At 41.0% G+C, this 20,112-nt stretch overlaps 1 protein-coding gene across 4 annotated transcripts in view; it reads left to right on the plus strand.

Moving 5' to 3' along the window:
• Positions 1-3,275: 3,275 nt before the first annotated feature.
• The window catches only part of Syne2 (spectrin repeat containing nuclear envelope protein 2), a 319,905-nt gene continuing 303,068 nt past the window's right edge, over positions 3,276-20,112 (plus strand). For 3 of the 4 annotated variants that reach the window (XM_047541761.1, XM_047541763.1, XM_047541765.1), the window contains exon 1: positions 3,351-3,456. The gene's annotated coding sequence lies outside the window, so the exon portion shown is untranslated. Of the gene's footprint in view, positions 3,457-20,112 lie in introns of all 4 variants that reach the window. The other variant, XM_047541762.1, reaches the window with a different exon arrangement.

Raw genomic sequence — 20,112 nt, forward strand, 5'->3', positions numbered from 1 at the left:
AGTCAATCATTTAACATTATTATCTCTTACCTCATCAGGGTTGATAAATACATGATCCCAGTGTTAACACCACCCCCTTCTATAGAGGGAGCAGTCCATGGCAGAGAATCAGTCACTAACAATTTTTTTTTTTTCTAACAGCATCACTTTAAAAAAAATTTTTTTTTTAAAGAGTCAATGGATCTTTATTTTATTCATTTATTTGTACATGGTGCTGGGAACTGAACCCAGTATCTCACACATGTTAGATAAGCTATCTTCCACTGGGCCACAACCCAGCTCAGTCACTAACCATTATGTACACCTTCTCACCAAACCAGACTGAGCCCCACAATCCTGAACACAGCACCTGAGTGAGGTCTTAGTGAGACCTTGTCTCAAAAGACAAACAAAAAAATAAAATCAAAACAAAATGAGCCCCCCCCCCACACTAAAACTGGGGTCTGGGTATGGCTCAGTCTTAAGGCACCCCGTGTTCAATCCCTGGTACCCCGCCCCTCGAATGGTAAATTTAGTTCCTTTTAATGGCATGAGGTTGCTTAACTCACTTGGGTTCTTCATGGCATTTGTCAGTGACTTTTGGTTCATCTGCTGCTCAGTAAGTACCATGTCCAAGTATAAATGGAACGACCGCTTCAGTAGCTCTCACCAACGTGCCGCATCATGTTTGCATACCAAATCACAGATGCCCTTTCAGTTTGATCAACTTACAAAACTTATGTTTGCTGAAATTAGAGCCAGCAATGTCTCTTAGGTGGGCTGTGAGCCCAATGGATCATTTGCTTGAGGTAAGTAAAAGCAGAGACATAATAAGATATCAAACCATGTTATTACTGAATGGATAAAGAAACTGTGGTATATATATACAATCAGATATTACTCAGCCTTAAAAAATAATAAAATTATGGCATTTGCAGGCAAATGGATGAAATTGGAGAATATTGTGCTAAGTGAGACAAGCCAATCTCAAAAAACCAAAGGACGAATGATCTCACTGATGAGCGGATGATGACACATAATGGGAGGTGGGAGAGGGGCAAGAATGGAGGAAGGAGGGACTCTATAGAGGGATAAGAGGGGTGGGAGGGGTGGGGGGGAAGGAAAAAAGATAACAATGAATCAAAAACTATTACCCTAGGTAAATTTATGATTACAAAAACAGTATGCCTCTACTTCATGTACAAACAGAGAAACAAGATGTATCCCATTTGTTTACAATAAAAATGAATTAAAAAAAATCATGGGCAATTAAAAAAAACATGTTATTTGTGTGTGCATATATATATATATATATTTTTTTTTTTCTTTTTGGTGGAACTGAGGATTGAATCTAGGGGTACCCTGCCACTAAGCCACAGCCCTTTTCATTTTTATTTTGAGACAGGGTCTTGCTTAATTCCCAGCCTCCTGAGTCACTGAGATTACAGGCAGGCACCACTGTGCCCAGTCCATGTGATCTTTACTATGTCTGTGTTTTGGTGCATGTAGGTATGACCAGGTTCGTGGTAACACTTACTTTTCCCCAGAGATCTAAGGATATGAACCATCTGTTTGCATGCCCAGTGTTGTGTGTTAAAAGAACGAGGTGTGTCTCTGTTCTCTGTTTGGTTTATAGCATTATATATTTTATTTTCACTTCAAAGTGTGGAGGATCTGTTTCGGTGCTCTTTTCATTAGTCTTATTTGTTGAGTTAAAAGTAGGTATTAATATCCAAACTGGCATGCCTAGGAGATACATAGGTAATGAGAAGGCTCTAACTGGAGACATTTGAAAACATATATTCTGGACTCTTTTAAGTGCACTAGATACAATATGGAACAACAGTTCTTTCACTTTGTGGCCTTGTAGTACAGATGCCTAGAAGAGAACAGTAATTAGGAAATTATTTATAATATTTTCTCCAGAGACTGTTGCCATGATGATTTTGTAGCATCTACAGTGAAGAAAGCAGCAGACATAGAATGGAAATGAATAAAATGAATAGAACAGAGAAAGATAATAGACAATGCTTCCTAGATGGCTCTACAAGTCCTTGAGCCCAAATCCCTGAAATCAACTTGCTGATTTGCATGTATCCTGTCAGGTAAAATGGTTCTAAGCCAAGACCAGAACTATCTCCTTGTTTTATAGCTCTTTGTTGTGACTCAAGCCATTAATAATGAATAATGCAAACCTATGTAATCCAAGAAATGATACTATCAGAGTGGTAATGTTGCTTTGTGAGGAAATATACAACAAAACGTGTATTCCCATATTTTAACTGAATAACCATGATACTTACAGAGGTATAAGTTTTTGAGATAAATGTCCCAAATTGTCAGTGTGATTTACAACTATTTTTCTATTAATATATGTTTACTGTATGCACTGTCAAACTTCTAATTTCTGTTATTTACCAGTTTGGGCTGTAAATACATTTAACTAAGTAACCTAGGCAAGATTCTGCAGTCACACATGTTTGAACTTGGATTTTCATAACGTTCATTCGATTGTGATAGAAATTCAATAGAGAAATACTGTAAAGTCAATGCTTCTTCACGTAATAATTCTGAGGCGATGCCCTTTAGGTAGGACTTCAAATGCCAAAATAATGCTGTAACAGCAACAGGGCAAGAGGTGAGTGGGAGTTGTGACATCATCCTGAGTCCACAGGGATTGGTGATGTGCTAGAAAATAAACTGGCATCTGCAGGATGGATTCTGTGGCGTTACTAGATTGAGGAAGCCCTCCATTCCCTCGCTTCTAGGAGGAGGGAGAGACAGTAATCTGCATTGTTAACAGGCGCCTCCCCATCGCTTCAGGTGACCCTGAAGTCTGTGCCACTATGAGACACTGAAAGAAACACTGATCCAGATTTTTAAAGCCATTTAATCAAAATTTCTCATTGTGCAAAGGGCCCACAAGGGTTAAAAGACTTGCTCAAGTCTGGTAGCTAACCGCAGATCTGCTCTCTTATCGCCACTTCCAAGACCCAGGAGCTCACGAATGCTGGAGAAGCCGAAGCCGACCAGAAAAGCGTCTTGCGCGAGTTGTAACCCCTTTTCCGCCAGCCGCGGGTACGAAGGGGGCGTTAACCTGCCCTCAGAGTTAGCATCTTCCTCGCACCACCTCCGAGGTTCCAAAACACCGAAAGAAAGTTGCGGTGGCCGGGCTGTGGCCGGGCCTCCGGGGAGGCCAGCTGCCCCGCCTCCGGCGCTGGCGGGCGCGCTCCACACTGGCCGCGGAGCGGCGAGCGCGGGACTCGGCGGGCGGCGGGCGGGGAAGGCGCGGGGCGTGGTTTGTAGCTTCCGAGCGCCAAGGAGCGGAGCGCGCTGTGCTGCGCCCAGAGCCTTCGGCTGGACCGAAAACCGAGACCGAAAACCAGCGAAAGGTGCGATCTAGGGAGAGGGGCACACGGAGCGCCGACCTGGGCGGCCCCGGCCCGTGCCCTCGCCTCGCGGCCGGGCGGACGGCGGGTGAGCGCGGCCGCGGGGCCCCAGCACCCCGGTGCACCCCGGAGAGAGCGGGAGGGCGGGTAAGGTGCCGGAGTGAGGGAGGGAAAGGTCCCCGAGCCGGGGGCGGGGGCGACGGGAGACGGAAAGAGACCGGAGGCCGGGGTCCGAGCCCGGCCACGGGAAACTTTGCGCGGGTGGGGAGAGCGGGATGCGTGGAGGGCGCTGCAAACTTGTCAGCGGGCGGGGCGCTCCGGGGATTGGAGCGAGCACCAGCGGGTGGCGTTTGTCTCTCCAGCTTCTTTGTGTCACCTCCGGGCCCCAGCCCGCCGGTCCGCCGAGCTCGGGAAGGGGCGGCGCGGGAGGTCGGCCGGGTGCTCCGCAGCCCCCGCCCGGGCCCAGGCCCCGGAGCTCGGGGTGGGCTGATTGTTTTCATTCCTCGCGTCACGCCTGGGCGGGAAAGATTTTGAACGCCGCGTGAGACAGAACGCCCAGAGCTGCGGCGCAGAGGTTGCCAAATCGTGGGCGGTGCGAGGCTCGCCCCCGGGACGGAGAACCTGCGGGCCCGGCGCTTGGGGGCCGGAGAGGGCGCGGGGACCCGCCAGCCCCGGCACTCGAGGAACAGCGGCGGGCGGGGCAGCGAAGCGCCTCTGCGAGGGTGGAGGGGGGGCACTCGGACGGCGGCGATTATAATTCCATTTTGATGGCTTGGGGTCTTTGTTGTCTGAAATTGCCTTTAGGGTCTGACGATAGCCCCTTCTCCTCCTTAGGTTATTTTCCTTCTGTTAAAAGGGGGCGCGGGGCGGGGGCTGCTGCGTAGGCAATCAGTGCTGCTGCAAAGGACCTGAGCCGCTTTATTAGGTGGAGGTTGAGAAGTCCTGTGTAACATCTGCCTTTGTGGACGCCTGTTATTTCCTAAAGTTATTATTTTCCCCTCCCCTAGTGGAAGGGAGCGTCTGAGCTGGATGCCAGCAGGCGCGATTGTGTACAAGCACCAGCAAGTCAGAGCCCAGCCGTGGGGGTTCTGTCTAGCCGCGGAACACTTTCGCGACGCTCTTTTTTTTTTATTTTTCTTTTCAAAGTTTGTTTGATTTCAGGCAACTCTCATCTGCCTATCCAAAAGTTTCCATAGATCCGAAGGCCTCGTTGCAGATACTGTGTGGTTATACTAGGATGAGTTCTATCATTTTCAGAGGTGGGGAATGCAGTGAAACATACCTGGGCTTCTGAGATCCCGTAAACGGCGTCAAGGGACAGTGAGTGTTCCATTTTTATGGGGTGGAATATTTGGTGCGTTTGCACATTTTAATGCATGACTTCTCCAGTTTTCTTTCTGGAAAACTCTTCAGACTCCCAAGGGCTTTTCCTGGAATAATTACTATATGACCTTAGCCCCGCCCGCCTGTCCCCTCTGCTCCCTACCTTCCTGGCCGTGGGAACAGGTGTAATTCACATGAAGTTTTCATGATGAAGAGTCTGGAGATGTGAAAATGGGTAAAAGGTGGAAATGTTTATGTCTTGATCCACATGTTTGAGTTAATGAGCCTTTATTTGGATACAGGATTCAAAAGCAGACCAGTTTGGATCAGCCAGCCTTGTACACTTAAGATTGTTTTAAACCTTGTGCCAGAGAGCCGGTCTGTAATTCCACCGACTGGGACTCAGAAGGCCAAGGCAGGAGGATTGCACGTTTGAGGCCAGCCTCAGCAATGTAGTGAGGCGCTCAGCAACTTAGCCAGACCTTGTCTCAAAATAAAAAGTTAAAAGGGCCGGGGATGCAGCTTAGTGGTAAAATGCCCTGGGTACAATCCCCAGTACCAAAAGAGAGAGAAAGAAAGTTATAAAAAATCATGTGAATAAGTTTACCCAATTTGAAATTTTATTAGCATTTTGGTGGATTAGTAATAGTGTTGCAGGATATTGCAGTTTTTGTTTTGTTTTTTGGTCCTAGGGATTGAACCAGGGCCACTCCCCAGCCTTTTTATTTTTTTATTTTGAGACAGGGCCTCCCTAAGTTGCCAAGGTGACTTGATATCTACCCTGCCTCAGCCTCTCCAGTCACTGGAATCACAGGTGCAAGTCAGGGCACTGGCTGCAGGGTTTTTTTTGTGGTGCTGGGAATCGAACCCATGGCCTTGTGCTTGCAAGGCAAGTACTTTACCAACTGAGCTATCTCCCCAGCCCGGCTGCAGGGTTTTAAAGAACCGAGTTACAAATCAGTGATTAAGCCACGTCCTCAGTGTCATAAGGTGAGAGTGTAATTGAAAATTTAAAAACTGAATCAATTCCTTCTTAATAAGGCAAAGGATGAAAAACAATTTGTCATTACTCACTGTTTTATTTAATTTTTCATACTTTTTACAAATTTTATTCATCATGTTTTAAATATAGATCTTCAGTAATTTCACAAAATTACTCCTTCATTTACTCAATCTCCTATCATATGCAGACACTGTGCTAGACCCTGGAGATCTGGAAAATACTGATACTCACATATGGAATGTTCATTTTGTCCCAGTAAGTGCTTGGCGTGGATTACCTCACTGGCCTGTAAGTCTTTATTGTGTACTGGGGCTGGGCCATGATGGTGCTCCAGGCAGCTGCGGTTCCTTCCCTTATCTAGTGGGGAAGATAAGCAGAAAATCAAATGCAGTACTAAACTAATCACAGGTTTTAGAACATAAATCATCCCACTCTTCTCTTCAGAACCCTCTAGTGGCGTCTCATCTCCCTCTAAGTGAGTGGCACAGACCTGATTGTGGCCCCCAGCTGCCTCTTCAGTGCCCTGCTCCTTCATCTCATTACCTTCCTGACCTTTCCTGTTGCTCTCTTCCTTACTCGTGTGAGTACAGCCACACATGCTCTCTTGCTGTTTTTTAGGGTCTTTGGACTTACTGTGCTCTGCCTGGATGCCCCGTATCTCTGAGGGTTCTCTCCCTGACCCCCTTCACTTCTTGGTTCTGTGTTGTCGTCTGAGAACCTTCACGAACCTCCAGATTTAAATTCACAACCATCCTGGCATTCCTCCTTCCTAGCTTACTTTTTGTCTCCGTAGCTCTTCTGGTTGTCTAACATATGATGTTACTTCCTTGTCCATCTTGTGCCACTGCGTCACACACTCCATCAGAGCCCTGTCAGAGACCTTTTATTGACTGCTGTCTTTAGGTTCTGGAACAATGCCTGGCATGTAGTAGTTCTCAATAACCATCTGTTGCGTGGACATCGTTGAATAGAAAGGGAACAACCAAGTGCTGAGACATAGAGGCTCCTGGGTTACTAGTGGGAAGGCCTCTGGAGGTGACATTGAAGCTAAGCCTTGACTATGAGCCATGCTGTTGTGGGGTAGGAGGTTGTGGAGAAGAGACAGGCGTAAAGGAAGATCAGGCAGAGAAAGACATCACGTGTTAAGGCCTTGAGGCAGGAGAGCTCAGCTGTGGGTGGGTTTATTGGAAGTGAGAGAAAGTCATTGTGGCTGAGCACAGTCAACTTAAGGGAGGGTGGAACTAAGTGATGGAGTGCTGATCAGGTGTCAGATCATGCAGGGTCTTTTTTAGAGATGCAAACTGAATCCTTATATATTCACTGTTACCCCTGTTTTATGGTTAAAAAAACTGGTCATCAGGGAGATAAAATATCTTTCTGTGATAACAGTAGGTAAATGGCAGAGCCAAGGATAGGAAGCCAGGCTCTCTGACTCCAGAGCACTTATGTTTCCCCACTATGCCAAGATCAGAAGACAAGGTCCCTATCCTGATAGTCCAGTGGGAAGACAAGTCATTGTAATACACATGTGGCAGTGGCAGAAAAGATGTACCCTGGGGGCTGTGGGAGGAGGGAAGTACCTAGTTCTGCCTTGGTGTGGGAAGACCAAATTGGAAAAAATGAAATAATTTTCCTTTTTTTATTATTATGAAATATTTCAGTTTAGGTGCATCTTAATCAAGAAATAATATTAATATTAAATGCAATAGCATATCCTCCAAGGCTTAAATATAGCAAGACTTGCTTTGACTGATGTTGAATGTCCCCCTTCCTATTTTCAGCTAATAAATGATTATATGGAATATTATAAAATCACTTATGTCTGAACCTGTAATTGTTCATGAAAGTTTTAGGGCTCCCCCCCACCCCCAGGTTACAATCAGGGCCTCATGCATGCTAGGCAAGCACTCTACCACTGAGTTACAGCCTGAGTCTATGTTCTTTTTTGATTGTTAGCTTAAATTTTTGGTTTTCCATGATAAATTTTTAAACAGCTTTATTGAATATAATTGGCACATAGTAAGTGCCCATATTTAAATTTTAATATTTAAATATTAAATATTTTTATTTCATTTTTTGAGATGGGGGGTCTCACTCTGTTGCCCAGGTACATCTTGATCTTCTGCGCCCAAGGTATCCTTCTGCCTCAGCTCCTAAGTAGTATAGGCATGTGCCATCATGCTGGGCTTGATAAGGTTTTGACTTACACATAGACCTGTGAAACCATTTCTTCCCCCACCCCTTGCCCACACAACCATTGATAGCATTCTGACCCTATGGATATGTTGGCATTTAAAAATTTACATGAATGGAAATGTAGAGAATGTTCTCTTCTTGGCCTGGGCTTCTTTCACTTAGCATAATTAATATATTAATATTGAGACTTAGTCACGGTATTGTGTGTATCATGTGTGTATCGATAGTTTTTTTCTTTTTTATTGCTCAGAAGTATTCCATTGTATTGATAAACTTCAGTGCATTTATCTATATGCCCTTCGATAGACATTTGGGTTATTTCCTGTCTTTGACTTTTAAAAGTAAAATTGCTATGAGCATTGTGTACAGTCTTGTGTACAGTATGCACATCTGTTTTCATTTCCCCTGGGGTAAAGGTGTAAGGTAAAAGGACTGGATCATATGATAGGTAGTTATTTAACTTAAAGAAACACTCACACTTTTCCAATAGGGTTATATCATTTTACATTCCCGAAGTAGTGTTTGAGAGTTTCATTTCCTCCACATCCTTGCCAACAGTTGTTGTGGTCAGGATTCTCATGGGTCAACTAATGGTGGGATCTCATTGTGGTTTGAATTTGTATTTCTCTGATGATTAATTATTTGAACTTTTTTTTTTTTTTTTTTCCCCCTCCCCTGGTGGTGCTGGGGATTGAACCCAGGGCCCGGTGCATGTGAGACAAGCACTCTACCAACTGAGCTATATCCCCAGCCCGATTCGGGCATCTTTTTATATACTTATATGACATCTGTATATCGCCTTTGTTGAAGTATGCATGTTTTTGCCATTTTTTTCTTGTGTTGTTCTGAGGGTTCTTTGCATTTTCTGAATACAAGTCCTTTATCAGATACATCATTTTCAAGTATTTGCTTCTGATCTTGTCTCAGTGTGTTTTGTGCTGGTATAACAGAATACCATAAACTGGGAAATTCATAATGGACAAAAAGTGGGTGCCTTCTTGTTGTACCATCCTACTGTAGAAGAGAAAAGAGGGCAAGGGCCCATTTCCCACCATGATAGCATCAATCCATCACCTTTTAAATGTCCCACCTCTAATACCGTTACAGCGATAATTACATTTCAGCAGTTTTGGAGGGTACGTTCAAACCATAACAATGTCTTTCATTCCTTAACTGTATCCTTTGAAGATACTGTTCATAATTTTGATGAAATCCAAGTTATCAATTTATTCTTCATGGAATGTACTTTTGGGTGTTATATCTAAGAAGTCTTTATCTAACTCAAGGTCACAAAGATTTTCTCCTATTTTTTTGTTCTTTTTCTTTTTTTCCTAAAAGGCTTACAGTTTTTAGTTTTATATTTAGGTACATTGACTTTGCATTGATTTTTGTTTATGGTGCAGAGTGTGTGTGGAAGTTTGCCTCACTCTGCCAGGAATATTTGGCAGTTTCTGGAGATGATGTTTGGAGACAATGTCTAGTCTGAGGCAAGAGGCATTTGCTCTTGGCATCTAGTGGGTGGAAGTCAAGGATGCTGCTGCTGAATATCCTGCCATTGGAAGGATCACCTCAAAGGAGAAACCAGTCATTCAACCAAAATGTCAAAAGTGCGAAGTTGAGAAACTCTAGGCTTGAGGTTTATCAATTTTATTGACTTTAGTAAACCAGTTTTTGTTCTATTGATAGTCTCTAATTTATTTATTTATTTTTTTTTGCGGTACTGGGGATCGAACTCAGGGCCTTGTGCTTGTGAGGCAAGCACTCTACCAGCTGAGCTATCTCCCCAGCCCTCTAATTTTTAAAAAATTAAAAAATTAATTTTCTGTTTAATTAATTTTCACCTTTTTTTTTTTTTTTTTAATTAATGGCGATACTAGGGATTGAACCCAGGACCTTGCATGTGCTAGTCAATGGCCTACTACTGAGTTACATCCCCAACCTGTTTTTTACTTACTTTATATTTTGAGACAGGGTCTTGCTAAGTTGTCTAGGCTGGCCTCAAATCTGTGATCCTTCTGCCTCAGCATCCTGAGTTGCTGGGATTACAGGCGTGCACCACTGTGCCAGGCCAATTTTTAGATATTTGAGGTATGTAGACATTTACAGTGATTAATAATATGTTTAGATTATTATTATGTTTAGATTATAAATCTATAATCTTGTTATTTCTGTTTTTCTCATCTGCTTTTTGTATCCTTTTCCTTCTTCTATCTTTGTTGGGATTAATTGAAAAATTTTTCCCCTGTGGTGCTTGGAATTGAACCCAGGGCCACATGTATGCTTGGCAAGAACTCTACCACTTTTAGTAGTTATTAAAACACATCACAATTTACCTGCAAATGATATTTTTTCACTTCATGTACAATATGAAAATCATAATAGTACGTTTTTATTTCTCTTGACTTTTATGCTATTATCATACATTTTACTTTTCGTCTGTTCTAAACCCCATACTACATTATCATTCTTTTTTTTCTGAGTAGTCAATTATCTTTTTTTTTTTTTTTTTTTTAATGACCTTCATTTTATTTTATTTGTGTGCGGTACTGAGAATTGAACCCAGTGCCTCATCCATGTTAGGCAAGTACTCTACCCCTGAGCTATGACCCTAGTCCAATTACCTTTTTTTTTTAAATTTATTTTTATTATAAACAAATGGATACATGTTGTTTCTCTGTACATGAAGTAGAGGCATACCATTTGTGTAATCATACATTTACCTAGGGTAATGGTGTTTGATTCATTCTGTTACTTTTGCATTTCCACCACCCCTCCCACCCCTCTTTTCCCTCTATACAGTCCCTCCTTCCTCCATTCTTGCCCCCCTGCCACCCCCCATTACCAATAATCTTTTAAATAAGAAAGTGAAACAAAACCCATATATTTATCCATGCTGTTACACTAGTTATATTCTTTATTTTAACATTGTTTAATATTGTTAAATGAAAAAGTAAATAAGGTTTAGGTTATTGAATTCTCATGTATTTTCATAGTTTGTAAGTTAAACTTTTAAAGAAGAAGTGAAATTCAGAAATCAGAGCATAGTTCATTTTCTTAAACTAAATCCACAGAATTGTTACAGGGCAGAGATTGCTGCACTGGAAAGATACTTTAGTGCTCTGTAGAGTATCAGAAAAGCAGAACACCTGGGCTTGGAGCACTCGCCAGCCAATGGGTGCACTGGCTTTTTTTCTTTTCTCTGAGTAGCATGAGAAGGAGGGAGGTGGATGGGGAGAAGTAATTCATCCATGTTGACATTTGCCAGACCCTGAGAAACTTCGCAAGCTGAATTTGAAAGCATTTCTCACCCTTGATGGTGTGTGCGTTGAAAAGTACTTTCTCCTAGCGCTTCAGGTCAGGGAGACGCATCTGATAAAAGTGAGTCTCCAGCTTGTACTTGTCCATGTCCATATTTGATTGCAAACTGCCATCTGAGATGCAATGCTGGGATCCCTCTGTAGTCTGCATCTGCTTGTTGCTCTAGGTCTGGCTGACTTTTAGTCTTCCTTTAGGTACTGCCAGTATTTGCAGATTGTCCGCTCTGAGTAGCTCTTCTCTGTCTGGGTACGCAAATGCATCCCTGTTCAATTCATTCAACAAGTAATTTATTTTGTAAATATTTGTTGTTTCTAGGCTCTGTCATATTGATGAAAATCAGTGTCTCTTGCTCTTAGCCAACTATCTAGTAAGAGAAAGAGTTCCGGTGAGATAACTGGTGATTGTGACAGTGGACGTGTGAACAGAGTAAGACAGCAGAACAGTAGTGGTTCTCAGAGTGTCATCTGGGGACCAGCAGCAACCAACCTACCCAGGAATTTGTCTTAACAAGGCTTGAAAGTGATTCTGATGCTGCTCCATCTATGAACTATGGATATACATAGAGGATTAGATGATCTCAGATTTCTTCCCAGCTCTGCAAGTCTGTGAACGTGGTTTAGAAACGTGGTATAGGTGAAGAGTTCTAGTTGGTACTAATAAAATATGAAATAAACTTCAATTGCTCTGGGTGTGGTGGTGCACACCTGTAACCACAGACACTCAAGGGGCTGAGGCAAGAGGATCACAAGTTCAAGACCAGCCTTGGTACCTTAGCGAGACCCTGCCTCAAAATAAAATACAAAAAGGTCTGGGGATTTAGCTCAATGTAGAGCACCTGTGGGTTCAATACCCAGTACTCAACAAGTACTCAACAAGCTCACCCCAACAATAATTGTAATATAGATGAAACAAATTCAAAATGATAAAGTTGTGTTTGCACTGGAACAATAGTCAATTGGATTTTTTTGGTGTGGTGCTGGGGATTGAACCCAGACCTTCCTCAGGCTAGTAAGTACTCAACCCACTGAGCTATACCCCCAATAAATTAAAAAAAAATTTTTTTTTACTTGTTCTTTTTAGATATACATGATACCAGAGTGTATTCTGATGTCTTATACATACATGGAGTATAACATTTTAATTAGGATCCCATTCTTGTGGTTGGACATGATGTGAGTCTCACTGGTCGTGTATCCATCTGTGAACACAGGAAAGTTATGTCGAATTCATCCCACCGTCTTTCCCAATCCCATCTCTCCTCCCTTCCCTTCCTTCTCTTCTGTCTAATCCACTGAAATTCTATTCTTCCCTCCTTCCCCCTTGTGGTATGATAGAATCCACATATCAAAGAGAACATTTGACCTTTGGTTTTTTGGAATTGCCATCCAGTAAATTGATTAAAAATTTTTTTTATTATGAAGAATTTAAAATATATCCAAAAGTAGAGATAATAGTAGTAGAGATAATAGTAAAATGAACTCCTATGTAACCATTAGTCAGTGCCAATAATTATGTTCAGACCTGCGGGTGTTGGTTGGCAACTGTAATCCCAGTTACTGGGGAGGGTGGGGCAGAAGGATCATTGGTTAGCTTGGGCAATCTGAGAGACCCATTTTCCAAAAAAAAAAAAAAGAAAAAAGAAATCAACTTCTGCCAATCTGGTTTTAACTTTGCCCTTTCGTTTTCCCCCGTATGCTGGATTATTTTGAAGAAAATTTCATATATCACATCATTTCATTGATAAATAATTAGATTTAAAAATATTTTTATTAGTTGTTGATGAACCTTTATTTATGTATTTGTATGTGGTGCTGAGAATTGAACCCAGGGCCTCACACATGCTAGGCAAGCACTCTACCACTGAGCTACAATTCCAGCCCATAATTAGATTTTTAATTATTTGAGATATTAAGATATTTAAAACTAATTTGAAACTAAACCACATGAATGATCAAATTTGTCTAGAGTTCTTTTATATAAAAGCAGGTAAAACAAAACAACCAGTGTGGACACATGTGTGTGTGTGTGTGTATGTATGTATATACATATATATATATATGTATTCCTAGTAACATAAAATGCATTGAAAATAAGTGTGCCTACGACTACTGTAAATACATTATTAAAGCATTTTATGGACACTCCTCATTGTGTTAGCAATCTGTACATTGTACTTATAGATAATATTCCAGAAAAGTAAGAAAGAATATATATATATATTCTTTATATGTAGATATATATGTATATATAAAGTAAGAAAGAATATATATATATCCATGCTCTGGAAGAAGAAATTTTAATTTGAAAAGTAGGTTTTGGGGAAGTGTAGGTATTAGAAAGTTTAAAAGGTTTGGGGGTTGATTTTTACATGTAAATTAAGAATTCTTACTATTCCTTTCAGCAGTTATGTTGCCTCCCTTAGAAAAGTTATATAGCATGTCAGGATGCAGAGTAATTAAAAGAAAAAATCCTTGGGCTGGGGATGTAGCTCAGTGGTAAGTGCATGCTTGATATTTGTGGAGGCCCTGGGTTTCATCCCTAGCACCAAAAAAGGGGGAAAATCCACTCATCTGAGTGAAAAGAGTACGTGCAGTCTTTTCGTCAAGGTTAGAGATAACACATTTTGTCAGTGATGAGGCTGTGAGATGCTGTGTTTGGTGGGGAAGGGCAGAACTGATTTACACAACATGGTGCCTGTCTTCTCATGCTTGGCTTAGGAGCACAAGAGTGGTGTCCTGAGGAAAAGCTGATTGTATCACTTAGGACTAATGTCTTCATGCTTAGCTGCTTCTGTATGATTCATTAGTTAAGGGATCATACCATAAGAGTTAGCTAATTTAAAAATACTAATTACTCAGGAGGAATTTATTATTTTTTTTTGTGGTGCTGGGGTTTGAACCCAGGGCTTTGTACATACAAGGCAAGCACTCTACCAACTGAGCTATATTCCCAGCTCTCAGGAAGAAATTTTAAGTGTAAATTTCAACAAAAATAAATAAAGCTATTCATAACCATTCTCCAAGTCCCCCAAACTAAAAACAAAAACCATAAGAACAAAAAATAAAGGCAACAATAAAATATCTCAGATAGCTACAACTCAGATATCTCTAAGCTATTAGTATTATGGATGGTTGTAACCAACACATGATGGGATTGTTTGGTAGTGGTAGAACTTTTAGATCAAAAATTTGATCTAATGATTTAGAAAGGGGTGGGGAGAGAAATGACTTGTAAGTTCTGTTATTAACAAGTTAAACATGTGTTTTATTTTTCACACTTTTATGTTAGCAATGAAAATAAGTTACTAGCATGCTCTTGTTAAAATATCCTTTATAATCATTCATTTGATGATATTGAGTAAGAATTTTTCCTGTTAATAGGTCTTTGTTTAATAGAGAGTCTGTTACCTTTGGAGTCTGCACTTTTTTTTCTTTATAGGAAGCTTCAACTTTGTTGGGTAATAATTAATTCTCTTTAAGTGTTTAGTCCAGAGCTGATTATATTCCCTTCTGACCTGGATGAGAAGGAACTCCTGAATGTTTGCAAACACAGTTTGATGATTTGGTCACAAAGACTCTCTGTTGGCGATGTTTCTGAGACTTGGAGGGGGAGCTTGCTCCTCCTTCCGTGAGTCATCACGGTGTTTTGCAGTTGGCTGTGTGTTTTCTTAGCAACTGCTGTTGATTTCAGGTTTGAGCAGGGAAAGCATGTTTTGAAATGATCCAGCATATTCTTTTGCATTATACATGCCTGTTAAACTTGATAGCATTATTGCGTGTACCGTGAAGAATGAAGGATTGAATGCTTTTCCTGTCCCTATCTTCTAAATCATTTTTCTTTTGATTTGTTTTCAGGGGAAGTGGGCTCGGTGGGAGTCAGGGTAAGAAAGGAGAAAAATAAATGAATCTGGTACACCGAGAATCTGCCTGTTGATGCTTCTAGACTACTGCAGAACCCAGACGGCTTCCATGTGCTGATGGGATAAAGCATAATTTGCTGAGACTTTCAGCTTCATACTCCCATGTGCATAACTGCAGAGGAATGAGTGAATTAGAAATGTCTGTGATATAGTGAAGTGATAGGACAGCTTCTGAAGTCAGTCTGACATTGGTTCAAATCCTAGCTTCACCATATACTAACTGTATTAATTGGGGCAACTTACATAACCACTCTGAGTGAAAGTGAAGCTAAAATACCACATGCTTTATAAGAATTTGTGAGTATTACTGAGCTAGTATAGGTAATAGTACAGTATCCACAGAACTCATGGCAATAAGAGTTAGTTCCTATGTTCAGTTCATGGGTGCAGAGTACAGGGGCTAGGTGACAGGTGTCAGGGGGAAGTCAGAAATGAATTAGACGTGGTCTCCAATTCTGAGGAATGGGGGAGATGGCCTCGTTAGCAGGTTGTTTAGTATGATCTAGAATGGAAGAGGGGCCAGCTGCGGTGCTGGCAAGGCACAGTGGGTGCATAAAGCAAGTGGTGACCCATGCCAGCTGTGGGGACGTTAGGGCTAATTTTGTAGCACAGTTGAGCTGGGCGAGTGTAGCTGGGTCTTAAATGATCCAAGAAGGTTTTTATGGGTAGAGAATGGAGGAAAGTCATTTTCAGGCTGAAGAAAAACACAGGTTCATGGCAGAATATGGTGGAAGAGAAAAATGGAGAGAGGAGAGGATTTGTGGTTTGATTTTGGTGGATTTTGCATGCAGAAGTATTTGGACAATGTTCTCAGAGTCTATGGGGAATCAAAGCAGCCTCTTGGTGTGAGCTCTGTTTCACAAAAATGTTCTAAAAGATATATTAGAGAGCGGGGCGTGGTGGTGCATGCCTGTAATCCCAGCGGCTTGGTAGGCCCAGGCAGGAGGACTGTGAATTCAAAGCCAGCCTCAGTAACTTAGCGAGGCCCTAAACAAACAAACAAACAAACACAAAAATATGTGTATGGGGACTGGGAATGTGGCTCAGTGGGTAAGCACCCCTGGCTTCAATCCCTGGTACTTCTCTGCCCCACCTCCTCCAAAAAAGAAAAGATATTGGAGAGGCAGGAAATCCAATTAAAAGAATGTTTTAGAAATACAAGTGAGCAATGAAGAAAGATTCTAAATGGCTTGCCAAAGAGAATATTGGTGCCTTTACTCGAGGGAGGGAAAACACAGGAGAAGGCATGGGAGGACTCGGATGGTGTGGTAGCCGGGTGGCTTGATGGGTCTTTTGAGTTCAAACATTAGCTGGCAATTGGAAATTCAGTTCTGAAAGGAGGAAGTTGACATTTTTTTGTGCACCTACTGTGTCTCAGTTTTTATTCTAAGCACCTTCACAAATTATAAAGAGGAAGCAAATAGTGTTTTTAAGGTGAAGAAATAGAGGCGCAGATGGAGGCCTGATGTTTAAACATCCAAATTTCTTTTTGTTGTTTCGTTTGTGTGAGTGTTGTTGAGACAGTCTTGCTGTGTGACCGGGCTGGTCCCAAGCTCCTGCCACAGCCTCCCGAGTATTTGGGACAGCAGATGTGCACCACCAGGTCTGTCTCAAACATGGGCTTTAAAAAAAAAAAAAAAAAATTAAAGTTGTTGATGGACCTTTTTATTTTATTTATTTATATGCAGTGCTGAGAATCGAGCCCAGTGCCTCACACTTGTTAGGCAAGTGCTCCACCACTGAGCCACAACCCAGCCCACTCAGACATGAAGAGAGCTCCTCTTGTTTTTAGCTTTGTCTTCCCTCTTGGAGGAATGGATGAGGAAGCCAGCAGGTTGCCCTCTGTGGTGGCACTTTCTGTCAGTTTCCACCTTTGACTCCTGTTACAGATACTTTGCTCTGAGGAGAGAATCACTGTCTACCTGGGTGATTTCTCTCTGTTTTCTAAAGAATGTCAAGGGAGTTTCAGTCTCCATTTTGTTTTTCAAATTCTAATATTCCTTTCCTTTATTTTGTTTTTTTTTTTGTAGTACTGGGGATCAAACTTAGGCTCTTGCCTCTGCTAGGCTGATGCTCACTGAACCACATCCACAGCCCTTTTTATTTAATTTTTTTTGATATAACTAAATGTTATATTTTATTTTATTTTAATTTATTTTTATTGTAAACAAATGGGATACATGTTGTTTCTGTTTGTACATGGAGTAACAGCATACCATTTGCATAGTCATACATTTACATAGGGTAATGGTGTTTGATTCATTCTGTTATTTTTTCCTTCCCCCCCACCCCTCCCACCCCTCTTTTCCCTCTATACAGTCCCTCCTTCCTCCATTCTTGCCCCCCTCCCACCTCCCATTATGTGCCATCATCCGCTTATCAGCGAGATCATTCATCTTTTGGTTTTTTGAGATTGGCTTATCTCACTTAGCATGATATTCTCCAATTTCATTCATTTGCTGCAAATGCCATAATTTTATTATTCTTTATAACTGAGTAATATTCCATTGTATATATATATATCACAATTTTTTTATCCTTTCATCAATTGAAGGACATCTAGGTTGGTTCCACAATCTGGCAATTGTGAATTGAGCAGCTATGAACATTGATGTGGCTGTATCTCTGTAGTATGCTGATTTTAAGTCCTTTGGGTGTAGGCCCAGGAGTGGGATAGCTGGGTCAAATGGTGGGTCCATTCCAAGTTTTTTTATTTAATTTTTTGAGAGCCTTATTAAGTTGCTGAGTCTGACTGAAAATTGTGATCCTCCTGCCTCAGCCTCCTGATTAACTGGAATCAGAGGTGTGTGCCACCACGCCTGGTCTACTTTCCGTTTAGAGCTGCCTGAAGGTTGAAGTCCTTTAAATTCTTTTTGTTGTTGTTGTTCCTTCTGATGAAATGGAAACATTTGGGTCAGAGTGGGTAAATACTTAATCTCATGAGCTCTGCTTTAGTTGAATTGAAGAGGCAAGTGGGGGCAGAGAGAATGATGCTTTTTTTCTTTAATGTGATCCTTTTTATTAAATGACCAAATGTGTAATGCTGAGGTCAGTCTCATGGGTGCAGATAAAAACTAAGTCTGGCAAGACTTTAACTGCCTTTTTAAGATTTTTTCTTTTTTTTTGTAATTACATAAATCCAACACTCGCGTGTGCACACACACACAGAGCAAAATCCCTCCCCCATATTATTTTCATTTTCCATTCTTGGAGCTTCTCTCGCTAGAGATAATCTCTGTGGCCATTGTATGTCTCTCCCATTTGAATATTTCCAAATACTTGGAGCCATCGCAGTTACTGGTCATAGTATCTGGAATCCAGCTTTTCTTTTTCACCTAGTTATTTGGTGTCAGGGTTTATTACTGGGGTTTCACAAGTGTGCTTTCTTTTTTTAAACTGTGGTTTTGAAAATCCCACAAACATCAGATTTAGCCTTCTGCTAAATGCTCTTGAATCACCTTTCAAATCATGACATACCCCAGGTTAGAATTTAGGAGACCTTGAGTTTCTCATTTGTTGCTAAACCAGTTCTGCTAGTTAATTTATGACAAGTTTGCCAGTTCACTGCAACAGTGGGCAAAAAAAACCCCACTTTTCTTCCCCCCCCCCCCCCTTTTTAGGAGAAAGGGCAGAGAAAGGATGAAAGTAGAAATGAACACAGGCCCATTTTAGTTTCGTCACCATCTTAATCTGTTTACTTCACATGGTAAAAGCTCAAATAAAATATGCTATGGTAAATTCCTCTAGAGAGTCCTGGGATGAATGAGTAGATCAGATATATGTTGCCCATTAGGTTTTTTATTATAAGTTTAAGGGCACAGGCTTTGGAACCTGAAATCCTGGAGTTTAATTAAGTCTTGCTTGTAAACTTGCTCTGTGGTTTGAGAAAAGCTATTTAACCTCTCTGTTTCCCTAAATGAGATAGATGGGTATCTGTCTTATAGACCTGAGAGGATTTTGGTGCATGTAAAGGGTCTGGCATGAGTTAAGTATTAAATAAATATTAACTATTCTTATTTGTGTTTTATCATTATTATCAAATAGAGTGCCAACAATTTTGGTCACCTTTGTAAAGAGAATGTACTTGTTCTCCTATTAACACAGGCGATATCACTGATATTTTACTTTCATGTGCTATATAGGTGGTTAGAAGGAATGTACAAATATTGAGAAACTTAAAAACAGATACAGATCTCAGTATCTCTTAGTTGAATAGCTTCTTACCCAAGGAGCGTCACTCAGAGAATTACACAGATTTTCTTTGGTCTTAGTGGTCCTGCTTCTCAATATTGTTCAGTATTTCTGGTTTTGGTTCTACTTGGGAAAATACTACAGAATGCATGACATTTTTTGAGGCATGTTCTAATTGTTCAACAAGTATGAGAAAGCACCCTAAATGGTGTTTCTTGTAAAGGGTGTGTTTATGTGTTGTTTGGAGGCCGGGGAGGAGGTCAGGGATATTTCCATGGGGACTTGGAGCTTGGAGAGAAGGAAAAAAATATTCCTTAGAAACATAAAACAGTTTGAAATTTCGTGAAAAGAAAGCTTAAGAATTTTGTAATTGTAATTGGAGGTCAGAAGGAATTCTAATGTTGCAGCAAGTTTTGTCTTCACAGGAAAGTACATGAATTCTAAATAGTTTAATGAGCTAGGAGATAGACTAAAGAAAACATAATTTCAGAAATGGACAGAAATAGTCATTTTTATTTTTATTTATTTATTTATTTCTAGAAATTATAAACCAGATAAATTTCTAAAGAGTCACTGTGCATGCTATAAGATAATTTAGTATCCACAGCAGTGCATTCCGTTCTTTTCCTGAGTTGGCATGACCTCAATATCAGATCTTAAAATTGTGTCCATGGATTGGCAAATATGTATCTTTAGGGAAGACTCAGAAACAAATAATTCTGGTTGTTTCTCTTCAGGTGAGAAAGTTTGGCCATGTTTATAAATGAAATGGAAACAAGTTTGGGAGCTTCTAG

The sequence above is a fragment of the Sciurus carolinensis genome, chromosome 2 (genome assembly GCF_902686445.1).
Source record: "Sciurus carolinensis chromosome 2, mSciCar1.2, whole genome shotgun sequence".
Lineage (NCBI taxonomy): Eukaryota > Metazoa > Chordata > Mammalia > Rodentia > Sciuridae > Sciurus > Sciurus carolinensis.